This window comes from Buteo buteo, chromosome 14, assembly GCF_964188355.1.
Source record: "Buteo buteo chromosome 14, bButBut1.hap1.1, whole genome shotgun sequence".
NCBI classification, from domain to species: Eukaryota; Metazoa; Chordata; class Aves; order Accipitriformes; family Accipitridae; genus Buteo; species Buteo buteo.
Window position 1 is genome coordinate 25,424,000 of NC_134184.1, and position 12,367 is coordinate 25,436,366.

A 12,367-nucleotide genomic window follows, 5' to 3' on the forward strand; every position below is an offset into this window, starting at 1 on the left:
GCTATAATGCAGACAGCTCTTTCCTTCACTGAATGTATTCATTTACATATGATATACTTTGGTTGTGTAACATGTATAATTTTGCAACTGCAGTATACTCACCTTTTAGTTAGGTCTGCTCTTTATGACTTAGAAAGCTGTTAGTCTATGGCTTAGCAAGACAAAATGTGCTACTGGAATCACAGTAGCATGTTTAAAGGCATTTAATGCTCTATGTAAATGGTCAGACCAACTATTGTTGAATTGTTCAAGAAGGGTGGGAGATTTCATACAATGATTGACCAGTAAGTTTTAGAATAAAAATGGCAGTAAGACACCAAATTTGTACATTGAATTTCAGGCTTCCAGCTAGTTTGAAGTCCGAAATGCAGATTTCCAGTGAAAATTAACAAAATATTTCATATTAATATCTGCTTTTGATGTGAAAACTATAAAAGCTAAGGGCTTAGAGGTCGGCTTCTGGTTTTGTTGCATCCTTTGAATTCTGTATGTCCAGTGTGTGGCTAAAAACGCTATTTGCCCATCAATATTTTCTGGTTTGCTAAGAGGATATGGTTGCAAGCATGAACAGAGCATTTGTCTCTCTACGCTGCCATGCTGTCTCAAACCTCTACTCAAAATTACAGGAGTATTTCTCTCTCTCAAATTGCTGCCACCACTGCTATTAATTACTAGCAGCCTGTAGAGAACCATGCATTTTAACGGAATGGAGTTTCCAATATTGCTGTATACCTATGAGAAGCTTAGGAGTTTAGTGATATTTTGGCTGAGGAAGAGTGGAGAAACTTGTACTATGAGCTGTTCATGCTGTAGCTCTTCTGTGAATATATAGAGGTTTTGAACCACCAAGGTTGCTGTATTTTTCAGCAGTCACTCAGTGCCAAGCAGCATGATAGAGGGTTGCTACATTCAGCATCCGAGTCCTAGGTGATCCATACTGTATAGCAGGAGTCCCCGAATAATATAACAAGAGAGCAGATGACAGTCACTGCTTTGGTTTGGCTCATCTTAGCCTCTTAAAGTTTCAGTTTCCCACATCCTTCTTTCCCTGCCAAACATAACTGTAATAACAACATAAACATAATGTAGAATTTCCAACATTATAAGCAGCCCAGTAATTAAGCTAGCTAATTATCTCCCTCTAGTTTTAGAGTTGCTAGGTGCTGCTGCGTAGCCCAGTGGGTCTCTCTGAGACATCAGCATCATTGTTACCAGATGGCAATAAATCTTTCCTTTCTGTCTTAGACTCTGAGCCCAGTCTCCGAGGGCTCAGCTGCTCAGCCTGCTGCGGCTGTAGCTTGTCTGAGACATTTTGGGGAAACACAGCCAAGTCAGTGCCATTTATCTCCCTCCTTTCTGGGATCTGGAGAAGGTGTTGCTTATTACTTCACAGTATATGTCAGTTGGAGCGACAGCCTCATAAGACCAGGAGGACACCTCTTCTGATATTGCCTCTGTTTGTGACCATTGTTTCTCGTTGTGGTGTATACGGCTTCATTTTTGTGAAGATTCAGCAAGTGGTGGAAGCCCAAATCATACTGAGTCTGTTTGTTTGTTTGTTTTTCCTTTTCCCTCTACATCTGCAAATTCTCAGTGACTCTGACATCAATGGTTTTGGTTTTCTGTTGAGCGAATGTGAGGAGGTGACAGCTCCATGCCTTAGTGGCGTTATTCAGGAGGCCAGAGTGAATTCTACAGCCTTTTTTCTGAGGTGCTTAATTACTTTGACACTGTCGCTAAACCGTTAGACTGGGAATCACGTGAGAGTAGCAGCTAGATGTCTAGATCCATATTTCACTGCAGAATGCCGAGACTCAAGCCCACTGAGCTGTGGCCAAGTGTCAGATGTTGATACACATGGTCACCTGTTTAGCTGTAGTATCCTTACAGGATAATAATTGTTTAGGACAGGTAAATATTTTTTACAGCCAGTATAAACAAATTTATGTCTACTTTGTTTTGAGAGGGAAAAAGGCAGAAGCAGTATTTTCCATGCCAGCGGACTGGTCCCTTTTGACTGACTGGAAAATGTAACAAACCTTGATAGTTTCTTCAGTGTCACTGCTACTTTTGGGCAGTTTCAGGTATCACTGACCTTTCCCTAATTGAGCAACACTTAAACCTGTGTTATTTCTAAGCAGTCTCCCAAATGTGTCAGAAGCATTTCTACTTGTTGAGAACTGCAAGCTGGCGCCTTAAAAAAACTGGGGAGTTTTGAGTACCATAAGTTGACAAGTATGTTAATGTGTCATCAAAAAGGAGGCAAAAGAAGTAGCACATTTTTGAACATGCAAATCCTAAGCAGTCAAATGATATTGTGTCAGACTGTTCCAAAATGCCTTCTTTGGGGCTGAGAAAAACTTTATGAGCAGATAATTTATATAAAGTTATAAGACTCTGAAAACATAGGATTATAATGAAATGCATCCTTAAATACAACTTAACTGTTGCTACAGTGGTGATGTTATGAATTCAAATGAAGAACAGCAATTAACAGATAATCTCCTAAGTAGCTAAGATCCAGGATCCACCCTGCAAAACATATTATGTCTCAGCAGTATTGTTTCTAAATACCATTAATCACAGTCTTAGACAAGGCATCGACAGCAATTTTTGTTTGGCAGTGAAGGAGCTATTTTAATTTTTAAGATAAATTATATACTGTTCTTTTAAAACACTTTGAATCATTTCTAAGCTACCTAGAATAGAGCAGTTTATATATTTCATATATAACCATAGGATTTTTTTACTTTCTTGAAATGGTTAGTTCATGTTCCTCTTTTAACTGATGTAAATTCATTGGTAGGTGACTTGTGGTAACATCTGTCCTGGAAAAATGTTAGTCTAGACACTATACATGTTAACATTTTGGGTCAGAGAAGTCTGGGGTTTTTGTGGGGGGTTGACCCATCAAGTAAAGATTAAATCTATCTATACTAGAACAAAGATTTGAAGAATGAGCAAACCTTGCAAATTGTTGGCTAACTTAACTGATGATGACTGTTCCTTATTAGTTTTCATTGGGTTTGTTTTGTAACAGCCCCCCTTTCTCATAGTACTGTGTACATACCTAGTAGGTGTATGCCTAATCAAATTTTGCTCTCCAACTTTTCACAATCTCTAGGTATAAAAAAGTATAAAAGTATATAATTGCTGGTAAGATGGCAATATAGGCAAGACCAGAATTGGTTATCTTACTGGGTTACACCATTGTATATTTCCTGCTGAAGCCAGTTAAAAGCAGTGTATATTGTGAACTTACAATTTATGAAGATACAGCTGGGGTCGTCTTCTGCCCACAGGTCTTGGTTACCATGAAGGACACAGACCTGTGTCCCCTTGGAGCACCAGAAGGACTGAAGTCAGTGGCAGTTCTCTAACTGTCGTTGTTTAACTCCAGCCAGCAGCTAAGCACCACGTAGCCACTCACTCACTTCCCCCCCACCCAGTAGGATGTGGGAGAGAATTGGGAAAAAAAGTAAAACTAGTGGGTTGAGATAAGAACAGTTTAATAGAACAGAAAGGAAGAAACTAATGATAATAATAATAATAAAATGACAATAATAATAAGGATTGGAATACACAAAACAAGTGATGCACAATGCTATTGGTCAGCACTCACCAATCGATGCCCAGTTAGTTCCCGAGCAATGATCCACCCCCCAGGCCAAGTCCCCCCAGTTTATATACTGGGCATGACGTCACATGGTATGGAATACCCCTTTGGCCAGTTGGGGTCAGCTGCCCTGGCTGTGTCCCCTTCCCAACTTCTTGTGCTCCTCCAGCCTTCTAGCTGGCTGAGCATGAGAAGCTGAAAAATCCTTGACTTGGTCTAAACACTACTTAGCAACAACTGAAAACATCAGTGTGTTATCAGCATTTGTCTCATACTAAATCGAAACCATAACACTATACCAGCTACTAGAAAGAAAATTAACTCTATCCCAGCCAAAACCAGGACACTAACCCATGATTCAACATGTTTTTATGTTTTCAGACAGGGCGAGCAAGAGAACATGTTGTGTATATAGGCAATAAGTACTTTGAGCCAACACTACATTTCTCTGTCTTTACATAGAAAAAGGCTTTGCAGCTCAAACGTACAAATGAGTTATTGCCAGAGATGAACTGTCACGTGTAATCTGAGCTGGTGTAACTGCGGCTGAGTTTGTCTTGCGCAAATCTGGTTAGATGTCTGCATCTAAACTGGTAGGGTCCCTAGTAAAAAAAAAAAAGGTACTTTTAAGGCATATTTCTTATATATTTTAGCTGTCTACTTCAGAATGAGATGAATCACTCCACACAGCTGCCATTTCTCCCTGTGCTTTATAAAAGGCATCTAGATGACTAAATCGGATGTAGGTAATTACTTTGCACTTTGACTGTGTAACTGACAGGAAATGTAATATGAAATGCATTTGCTTAAGTCTTAACAAGAGAGCACATAAGCTAGAGCATTTTTCTTCATATTTGCAGTGGGGTAACAGCATCCATATTGTCAGTTACTGAAGTTCAGCTGACACAAAATAGCTTGTGAAGCCATAATACAATTTTATCTACATTTTCTGTGGTATTGAAGTAGTTGAAACTATCCAAGCTCTTAGCACTGGAAAACCCTATATTAAGTATGCTCAAATGTTTCAGATTTAATTCAGTCCCTCTGTTATTTTGAGTCAATTATGTGTATCACTTGGAGATCGATCAATAATAATAATAACAAAAAATTAGGTCTCTGCTACTGCATTTCCTGGCTGGCTGCCTGAAGAAAAACCTTTCTCCTTTGGCTCCCGCTTCGTGTGTACTTAATCAAATTAGCTCAAAATAGAAAAAGCGATATACAGATCAAAGGAAAATGTTTAACTATATTACCTGCTTGTCTCTTGGGCTTACTCACCTCCCTTCAAATAGGAAAGGAAGACTGGAGTATTTTTTTGCCTTTTAGCTGTTTCTAGTCCATTAAGGGCATTTTACATAGCCTGAGACCAAGAGGACATAGGGCAGTCCAAATTCTAGTCTCCTGTGAACTAGTGTAACTGATGGCTCAGAGCCTACTGGAAGGGAGATGCAAACACTTAAATAGTTATCATCACACATAGTGTATGCTAGGAATGATGAAAAATCAGGGCAATATGGCTGTTAGGCAGCATTGTTCTTACGTTTTATTGTATTAAAAGCACTATCTCTGTTTTTCCATTTGTGCTGGTGTAACTGGCTTTTTCAATCAATTGGTGCAGGAGTGATAAGAAACTTTCTGAAAGTCTGGCAATTCAGAGTTGAGAACGTCAAATTTTTCAAAGTAAAATTTCATTTTATTTTATGAAATAAATTCATGATCAGACCATGTGAAATGGATTATGAGATGTGTCAATGATCTAGCAGACTGAAATCCCTAATGCTTTCCTGAACACATTTCCTATGGAATAGACCTAAAGTGCAGGAGAATAAAGACATCTGTTCTATCCTAACTTAGCATGACTTCTTGTGCAGATAAAAATAATTTGGTCTCAAGTAGTATTGGCCCTAGTCCTCATGCACGTACTGAATTTACTACAAATTTCTCTAAAAGAAGAAAGAACTTATCATGCACCAACCTACTTCCATTCAAAAGCAAATGCATATTTGTAACTCATCTTTTCATACGGTATGTCTTTAAAAAAAGAGTTTAGAAATTAAGTTGTACATAGTATAATAGTCATCAAAATAATTTTGGATATCCAGGGTAGGATTAAAATCAAATTATTCTGAGATATCTAAAATGCAGTCCTTTGTATTTTAACTAGGCTCAGATACATGATGATCTTAGGCTCTGTTTATTATCAATGGAAAGATGGAGGCATTTCCAAAGATGTTATTCATCTGTTCTGACAGCAAATGAATTTCACCCAGGAAATGTCTGTTGGTCTTTACTGATTGTAGGTGCAGTGTTGGATGACTCTCAGACATGGACAAGTCTAATGCCAATATCATCATCTGGTCCAATGATTTTTTTCCTATCACGAAGACATAAAACGGCCCTGATTTAAATTTCCTTAAGCCATTTCCAATAGAAACTTAATTAAGATAATTTAAATTTGCACTAAGAATTAATGCAAGAATTAAAATTTATATATATGAATGAATACTGCAGTCAGCCATTATACATTACCTGCAAAAAGATGAAATGATTAGAAAGCTATTCTTGTCTGTCTTTATAATAATATTTGTTCAGAATTCAGTAGTGGAAAGTGTCACAGTGTTTTCAGTGTTCCAGTTGTTCATAACTTAGCTATGGAAAGGACCAGTGGGCTAAAATTTGGTGTCTGAAATGCAGAACATTAAAAAAATATTTTTGCCTTTTTTTTAAAGGTTTTTGAATGCAAAAGAAGTGTTTAAAATTGCATTCCTGGCTGCAGAGTTTTTCAGTACTTCTCTTAACTCCAGCTGTACTTGAACAACATAGAACGGGTAAGTGTTAATCATGAATATGGACATTGGCATTATACTACTCAAGTTTAACATTTCAAACCAAACCACTGCAGATGAACAGTACCTTTTTAAAAGGACTTATATTAGGAATCATAGTGTTCCATAGCTCTACAATAATCTGAATTCTGTAATAATCTGTTTAGTCCTATAGAAAAAACATAAAAACCCTTGAAGATACTGGATGCTAGACTTAAAGACCATTTTCAAATATTACTACGACTTTTGCGTCCAGTTCAAAATAAGCCTTAAGGCTGGATCAAATAAAAACCCTAGCTCTTACAATTGAGAGCAATTTCGAGTGTTTACAGGCACTTCAGATCCCAGCAACAAATGTGGTGAGTCAGGACCAATTTAGACCTACCCACTGGGAAACACTAGAACATGCCTTCACTGTGTCCTCCTTAGCAAAGCTCAGATGTGTAGCATAGAGTTGCAAGGAGGAACCTATGTCTGGGATCAAGAGTCTTGCATCTTTTCAGAGGAGCTAGCTGCCTCTCCTCTTCAAAAGGAATAAGCAAAACTCACTGGATTCTTTAGGCATGTGCCCCAGGAAATGATGACTTGTCCCACAGACGAAATAGTGCAGAATGGCTTAGCTTCTACGCTGTTTAAGACTGACTCTCTCTTGAATAGATGGGCCAAATCCAGACTACCTATCATTTGTCCCTGGTCTCCCTGGCTATTTGTGCATGGACTAAGATATAATGGCCTGCAGTCCACTAGAATAAAATTTTGCAGCATAGGTCTAGAATATGTGTTGCATACTTTGTAGCATGATATGAAGATTTATAGAAACATTTGTGGCAAGACCTGTTGGGAATTTGTTAGAGGATTAGATAGGTTGGAGAGAATCCAAATCAAAGTGGTTTCTATATTGCTATAGAATGTAGTAAACCATTCCCCAAAAATCTCCCTGAGTTTAATCTTGGAAGGAAAGAGTTTGCTGGTGAACAAAATCAAAAACACCCAGCAGTGTACAGTCAAATGGCCAGGATCGTGAAGGACCTTGAAAACTAGAAAGAAGGTACTTGCTGTTTTTTTAACAAAATTGGGGCCCAGTGTTTAAAGTAGTCCCTTTATGGAAAAGCTGATCTAAATTCAGTGTTCTCCTCGTACCACCTTTCTGTATGTACTAGAAGAATAATACACTTACCAGGCTATGGAATGTGCTAGGTATCTGCCTTGCTGGTGCTGTTTCATAAGGAGTAGAGTGCAAGATGCATCAGAAGAAGACGACGAAAAGACTATGACCCTGCATCCTACTGCTTAGCAAAAGAGGAGTTCAGGATTCTGTTTTCCTGGTGATTTCTAGCTTCTTGTGGATAGTTTGGTTCCTCATTTGTTTTTCAAGAAGCATCTTTATATAAACTGAATGAACACTCCTGGAAAGAAGGACTTGTTCTCTGATTCTAATCTCAGAGCTCTCAGATTCTGAATAGTGACACAATTTCAGATGCAGAATGATGAATTCATACCCTACTTCATGACATAGAGATTAGTGACCCTATCTCCTCAAAGTGTGTTTGTAATGTTCAGATGCTGTTATAAAAAGACATATCATCAGTAGAAAAACAGAGCAAAAAGTTATTTAAATAAATAAGTAAATAAATAATTTAAAAAAACAAACAGGAAAGCTACCTCATGTTGGGAGTGAATGCTTCATGTGCTCTGAGGGCTTCATGTGCTCTCATCCTGTCTCATAGGGATCCTCAGGCAGAATGCTGTATTACTTCCCATTTAGAATCATAGAATCATAGAATGGTTTGGGTTGCAAGGGATCTCTAAAGGTCATCTAGTCCAAGCCCCCTGCAATGAGCAGGGACATCTTCCACTCAATCACATTGCTCAGAGCCCCGTCCAACCTGACCTTGAATGTTTCCAGGGCTGGGGCATCTGCCACCTCTCTGGGTGACCTGTGCCAGTGTTTCACTGCCCTCATTGTAAAAAAAGTCTTCCTTCCATCTAGTCGGAATCTACCTCTTCCGATATAAAACCATTACCCCTTGTCCTATCGCAGCAGGCCCTACTAAAAACTCTGTCCCCATCGTTCTTACAAGCCCCCTTTCAGTATTGAAAGACCGCAGTCAGGTCTGCCTGGAGACTTCGCTTCTCCAGGCTGAACAACCCCAACTCCCTCAGCCTTTCCTCCTAACTGTGGTGTTCCAGCCCTCTGATCGTTTTTGTGGCCCTCCTCCAGATGCGCTGCAGCAGGTCCGTGTCCGTCCTGTGCTGAGGACCCCAGAGCTGGACCCAGGACTGCAGGTGGAATGTCACCAGAGTGGAGTTGAGGGGCAGAATTACTTCCCTTGACCTGCTGGCCACGCTTCTTTTGATGCAACCCAGGCTATGGTTGGCCTTCTGGGCTGCAACCGCAGGCTGCCGGCTGATGCCCCGTTTTTCATCCACCAGCACCCGCAAGTGCTTCTGGCCAGGGCTGCTCTCAGTCCCTTCATCCCCCAGCCTGTATCGGTACACCGGAGCTTCTCCTGACCCAGGTGCAGGACTTTGGACTTGGTCTTGTTGAACCTTGTGAGGTTCACGTGGGCTCGCTTCTCGAGCTCGTCCAGATCCCTCTGGATGGCATCCCGTCCCTCAGGCGTGTCAACCACACGACTCAGCTTGGTGTCGCCTGCAAACCTGCTGAGGGTGCACTTGATCCCGCTGCCTGTGTCACTGAGGAAGATACTAAACAGCACTGGTCCCAATACGGACCCCTGAGGGACACCCCTGGTCACGGATCTCCATCCAGACATTGAGCCATTGAGCACTACCCCCTGGATGCGACCATGCAACCAATTCCTCCTCCACCGAACAGTCCATCCGTCAGATCCACATGTCTCCAAGCGAAGGACGTTGTGGGGGACCGTGTCAAAGGCCTTGCAGAAGTCCAGAGGGATGACATCCGTAGCGTTTCCCTGGTCCACTGATGTAGCCACTCCATCCTAGAAGGCCACTAGGTTGGTCAGGCAGCATATACCCACCACGTGGTCTCTCAAGGTTTCCTTTTGCCTGTCAAATAATTGGCCCGGGAGGGCAGCTCCCCTGGCTGGGCTCCAGCGGCTGTCCACGAGCACCCCGTGATGAGAGCCGTCCTCACACCTTCTCGGCCCGACCGTGAGGTCACAGCGGGAATGTGAGGTCACAGAGCCCCGCGGTGACGCGCCAGACATGAGCACCAACCGCTCAGCCCCCGGCCCTCACTGCGGCGGCGGCGGCAGCAGCAGCAGCAGCAGCAGCAGCAGCAGCAGCAGCAGCAGCAGCAGCGGCAGCAGCATCACGGTGTGAGTGCAGGGAGCCATGGCCCCTGCCGGCCACCTCCTCGTCCTCGTCGTCCTCCTGGTGGCCCTGCATGTCAGGGCTGCCAGGGCTGCTCCGTGGCGAGCACGGGGAGCAGGTAAGCGGGCGGCGCTGGTGCAGCCTTTCACAGACCAGCGGGCTCTTGTCCCCGAGAAGCGTGGATGATGGTATTTCCCTGCAGTGCTTTAGCGAGGGCTTCCTCGGCGTGCGTGAGAGCTCTCCCAGTAAGAAAGCGCCGCGGGGCCCGACGTTGGTCCAGCCGCTCCTCGAGGGGCGTTGCACGTGGCCTGGAAAGAGCGTTGGGAGAGCTGCCACGTGCCGGCCAAGAGGTCACCAGGCCCCTCTGCAGCTTTGGCAGTCTCCACCTTTGTCTGGCTCCCATGTTGTTGCCTGACCCCCTTCCAGTGCCTGCACTTCAGCAAGGGACAAGTGGATCCCAGCACGCAATGGAAACGTTTCTCATCTGTGCTTGCTTCTAGACGAGGGTGGTGGCAGTGGTTATCCAGCTTCTCGGCTGGATGCTGGTTTGGAGCCCTTGGGGCATCCTGCAGGTAAGTTCTCAATGTCCCTCTCCTTGCAAGAATAAACATTGACAATGTGGCAAGAGCTTATGCCTGTGCAATTTTCCTTAAGATCCTCTCGACGTTGGTGGCTTCGCGACTTCTTGGTCCGTTCCTGTGCGCGAGCCCGAGAGCAACCCCACAGGTAAGCCAGCGGGAGGAAGGAGCATTTACCTTTCCGTCTTGTTTCCGTGCGAAATGCAGGTTGCTCCTTCCGTGTCCGTTGCGCAGACGCGGAGAAGAGGAGAGAGGGCACGGGTCGGGCTCAGTGACGTGCCCCGAGGCATTTTGCCTCGCGAAGCTGTCTATGCCGGCCCCTCGGAGCCTGAGCTGCTCCCGGTGCTGGGTGCCGAGCCAGCGGGCTTGTCGGGGTTGAGTTTAGAGCTGGCGTGAGCTCCAGGGAGTCTTTTCTGCTGGCAGCTCCGCGCGTGGGTCGTTTTGCCCCAGCATGGTGCCGCTGCAGGCACGCAGCAACTCTTCGTGCCGTGCTCCTGAGTGGAAGGGAGAGATGAGTGCCGTGGGGCAATCTTGTCTTTGAGCTGCGCTCACTGCCACTCCGATCTGAAGAAGTATCTTGAACCGTGTCACGGGAGCTGTTCTGTCCTGTGCTTTTTTGCAGCCGTGCTGGCAGGCGAAGGCGATGCAGCTTCCCGTCTGGGCTCCAGGACTGAGGGTCCGGGAGATGGCATGGGTACGTCCCGGCTTTTCCCTCCCTTTGAGAGCTGCCAGCCGGGCGGCTCTGCAGGTGTGAGGACGGAGACCTGCACGTGCGTGCCCTCTCCTTGCGTGATCCCCTTACCGCTCCTGCGGTTCAGTTCTGCCGATGTAGATCACGATAGATGACGGAAGCTTCTCTGGGTGTTTAGTTACAGATGGGCCTGTAGGGAGGACTCTTGCAGCTCCTCGGCTGGATGCTGTTCTACAGCCCGGCCGGCATCGCAGGGGTGAGTAGTCTGTCTCTGCCGGCCTCACAGGCTAAGCGCTGGTTTTCTGTAATTTATTTGCATGAAATTGAACCACGTATTTTCCGTTAAGGTCCTCCGAGAGCCAAGTACCCAGCTGGCGGAGGAAAAAAGTCCCTGCAGCCATCTGAATACATAAGACGAATGCTGGAGGAACTGGAGAGAGGACACGGTGGGTGTGTTTCACTCTGCCTTAGCGGTGAGGCTCGGCAACCAGAGGTTTTAGGTAGCTGTCTGGACACGCCGTAGCCTGCACAGCGGGAAGGGGTCGATCAGAGCCTCGCAGCAGCGATGCTGGGTTTCGCGCCTTGCAGGTGCTGGTGAGGCACAGAGATGGTGCAGAGCCTGTGCCGCCAGTTGTGGTTCAAGCCGCGTGACAGGGGCAGCCGCTGCCCCGGTTTTACCGTTACGGGTCCGAGCTGGCTCGTGCAGACGTCGGTAGGCAGATCTGAGGGCCTGGCGCGCGCTGAACTTGTGTTCAGCTCACACGCAGCACAGCTTGCCGCTGGGCCAGTTCCAGGCGGGAGCGAGGTCCCCAGCAACGCTGGCTGCCCTTTCCTGATGCTGGAAGTCAGGTGGAGATGCTGGTTTGGCAGGCTTTCTGGGGTGTGCTCGACTTCCCGTCTGCGGACCGAGAGCTGGGATGGGACGAATGTGACCGTTGCCGGTGCTTACAGGGAAGGGCATGAGGGCCTTGCGGAGGAGCCCTTCTCGGAAGGGCTGTTTCCCCGGCTGTCCTGGCTGCAGCTTCTTCCCGTCCTCTTTGAAGGAAGGCATTGAGCATCACCTTGCGGTTTGCCAGGAATGCACTGCGTGCAATGCAAAGCAGAAGGTTGCGTGCAATGTGCTGGTCTCCCAGCAGCTCAGGGGTGGCTGTTGTCTGGAGTGGTGACTAGGCGCAGCCCCGAAAGCCCAGGCGCTGTTTCTAAAGCCCGTCAATGTCCTTGAGAAGGACTGCCTCCTGAAGATGCCATCGCCCTCGTGGGGAACGGTTCTGTCTGATCCAACTGTCCCGCTTGCTTTCTCAAGAGACGGACCGAGAGGCTGCGCAGAAGGAGGTGATTTCGGGAGAAAGCAGCGGCT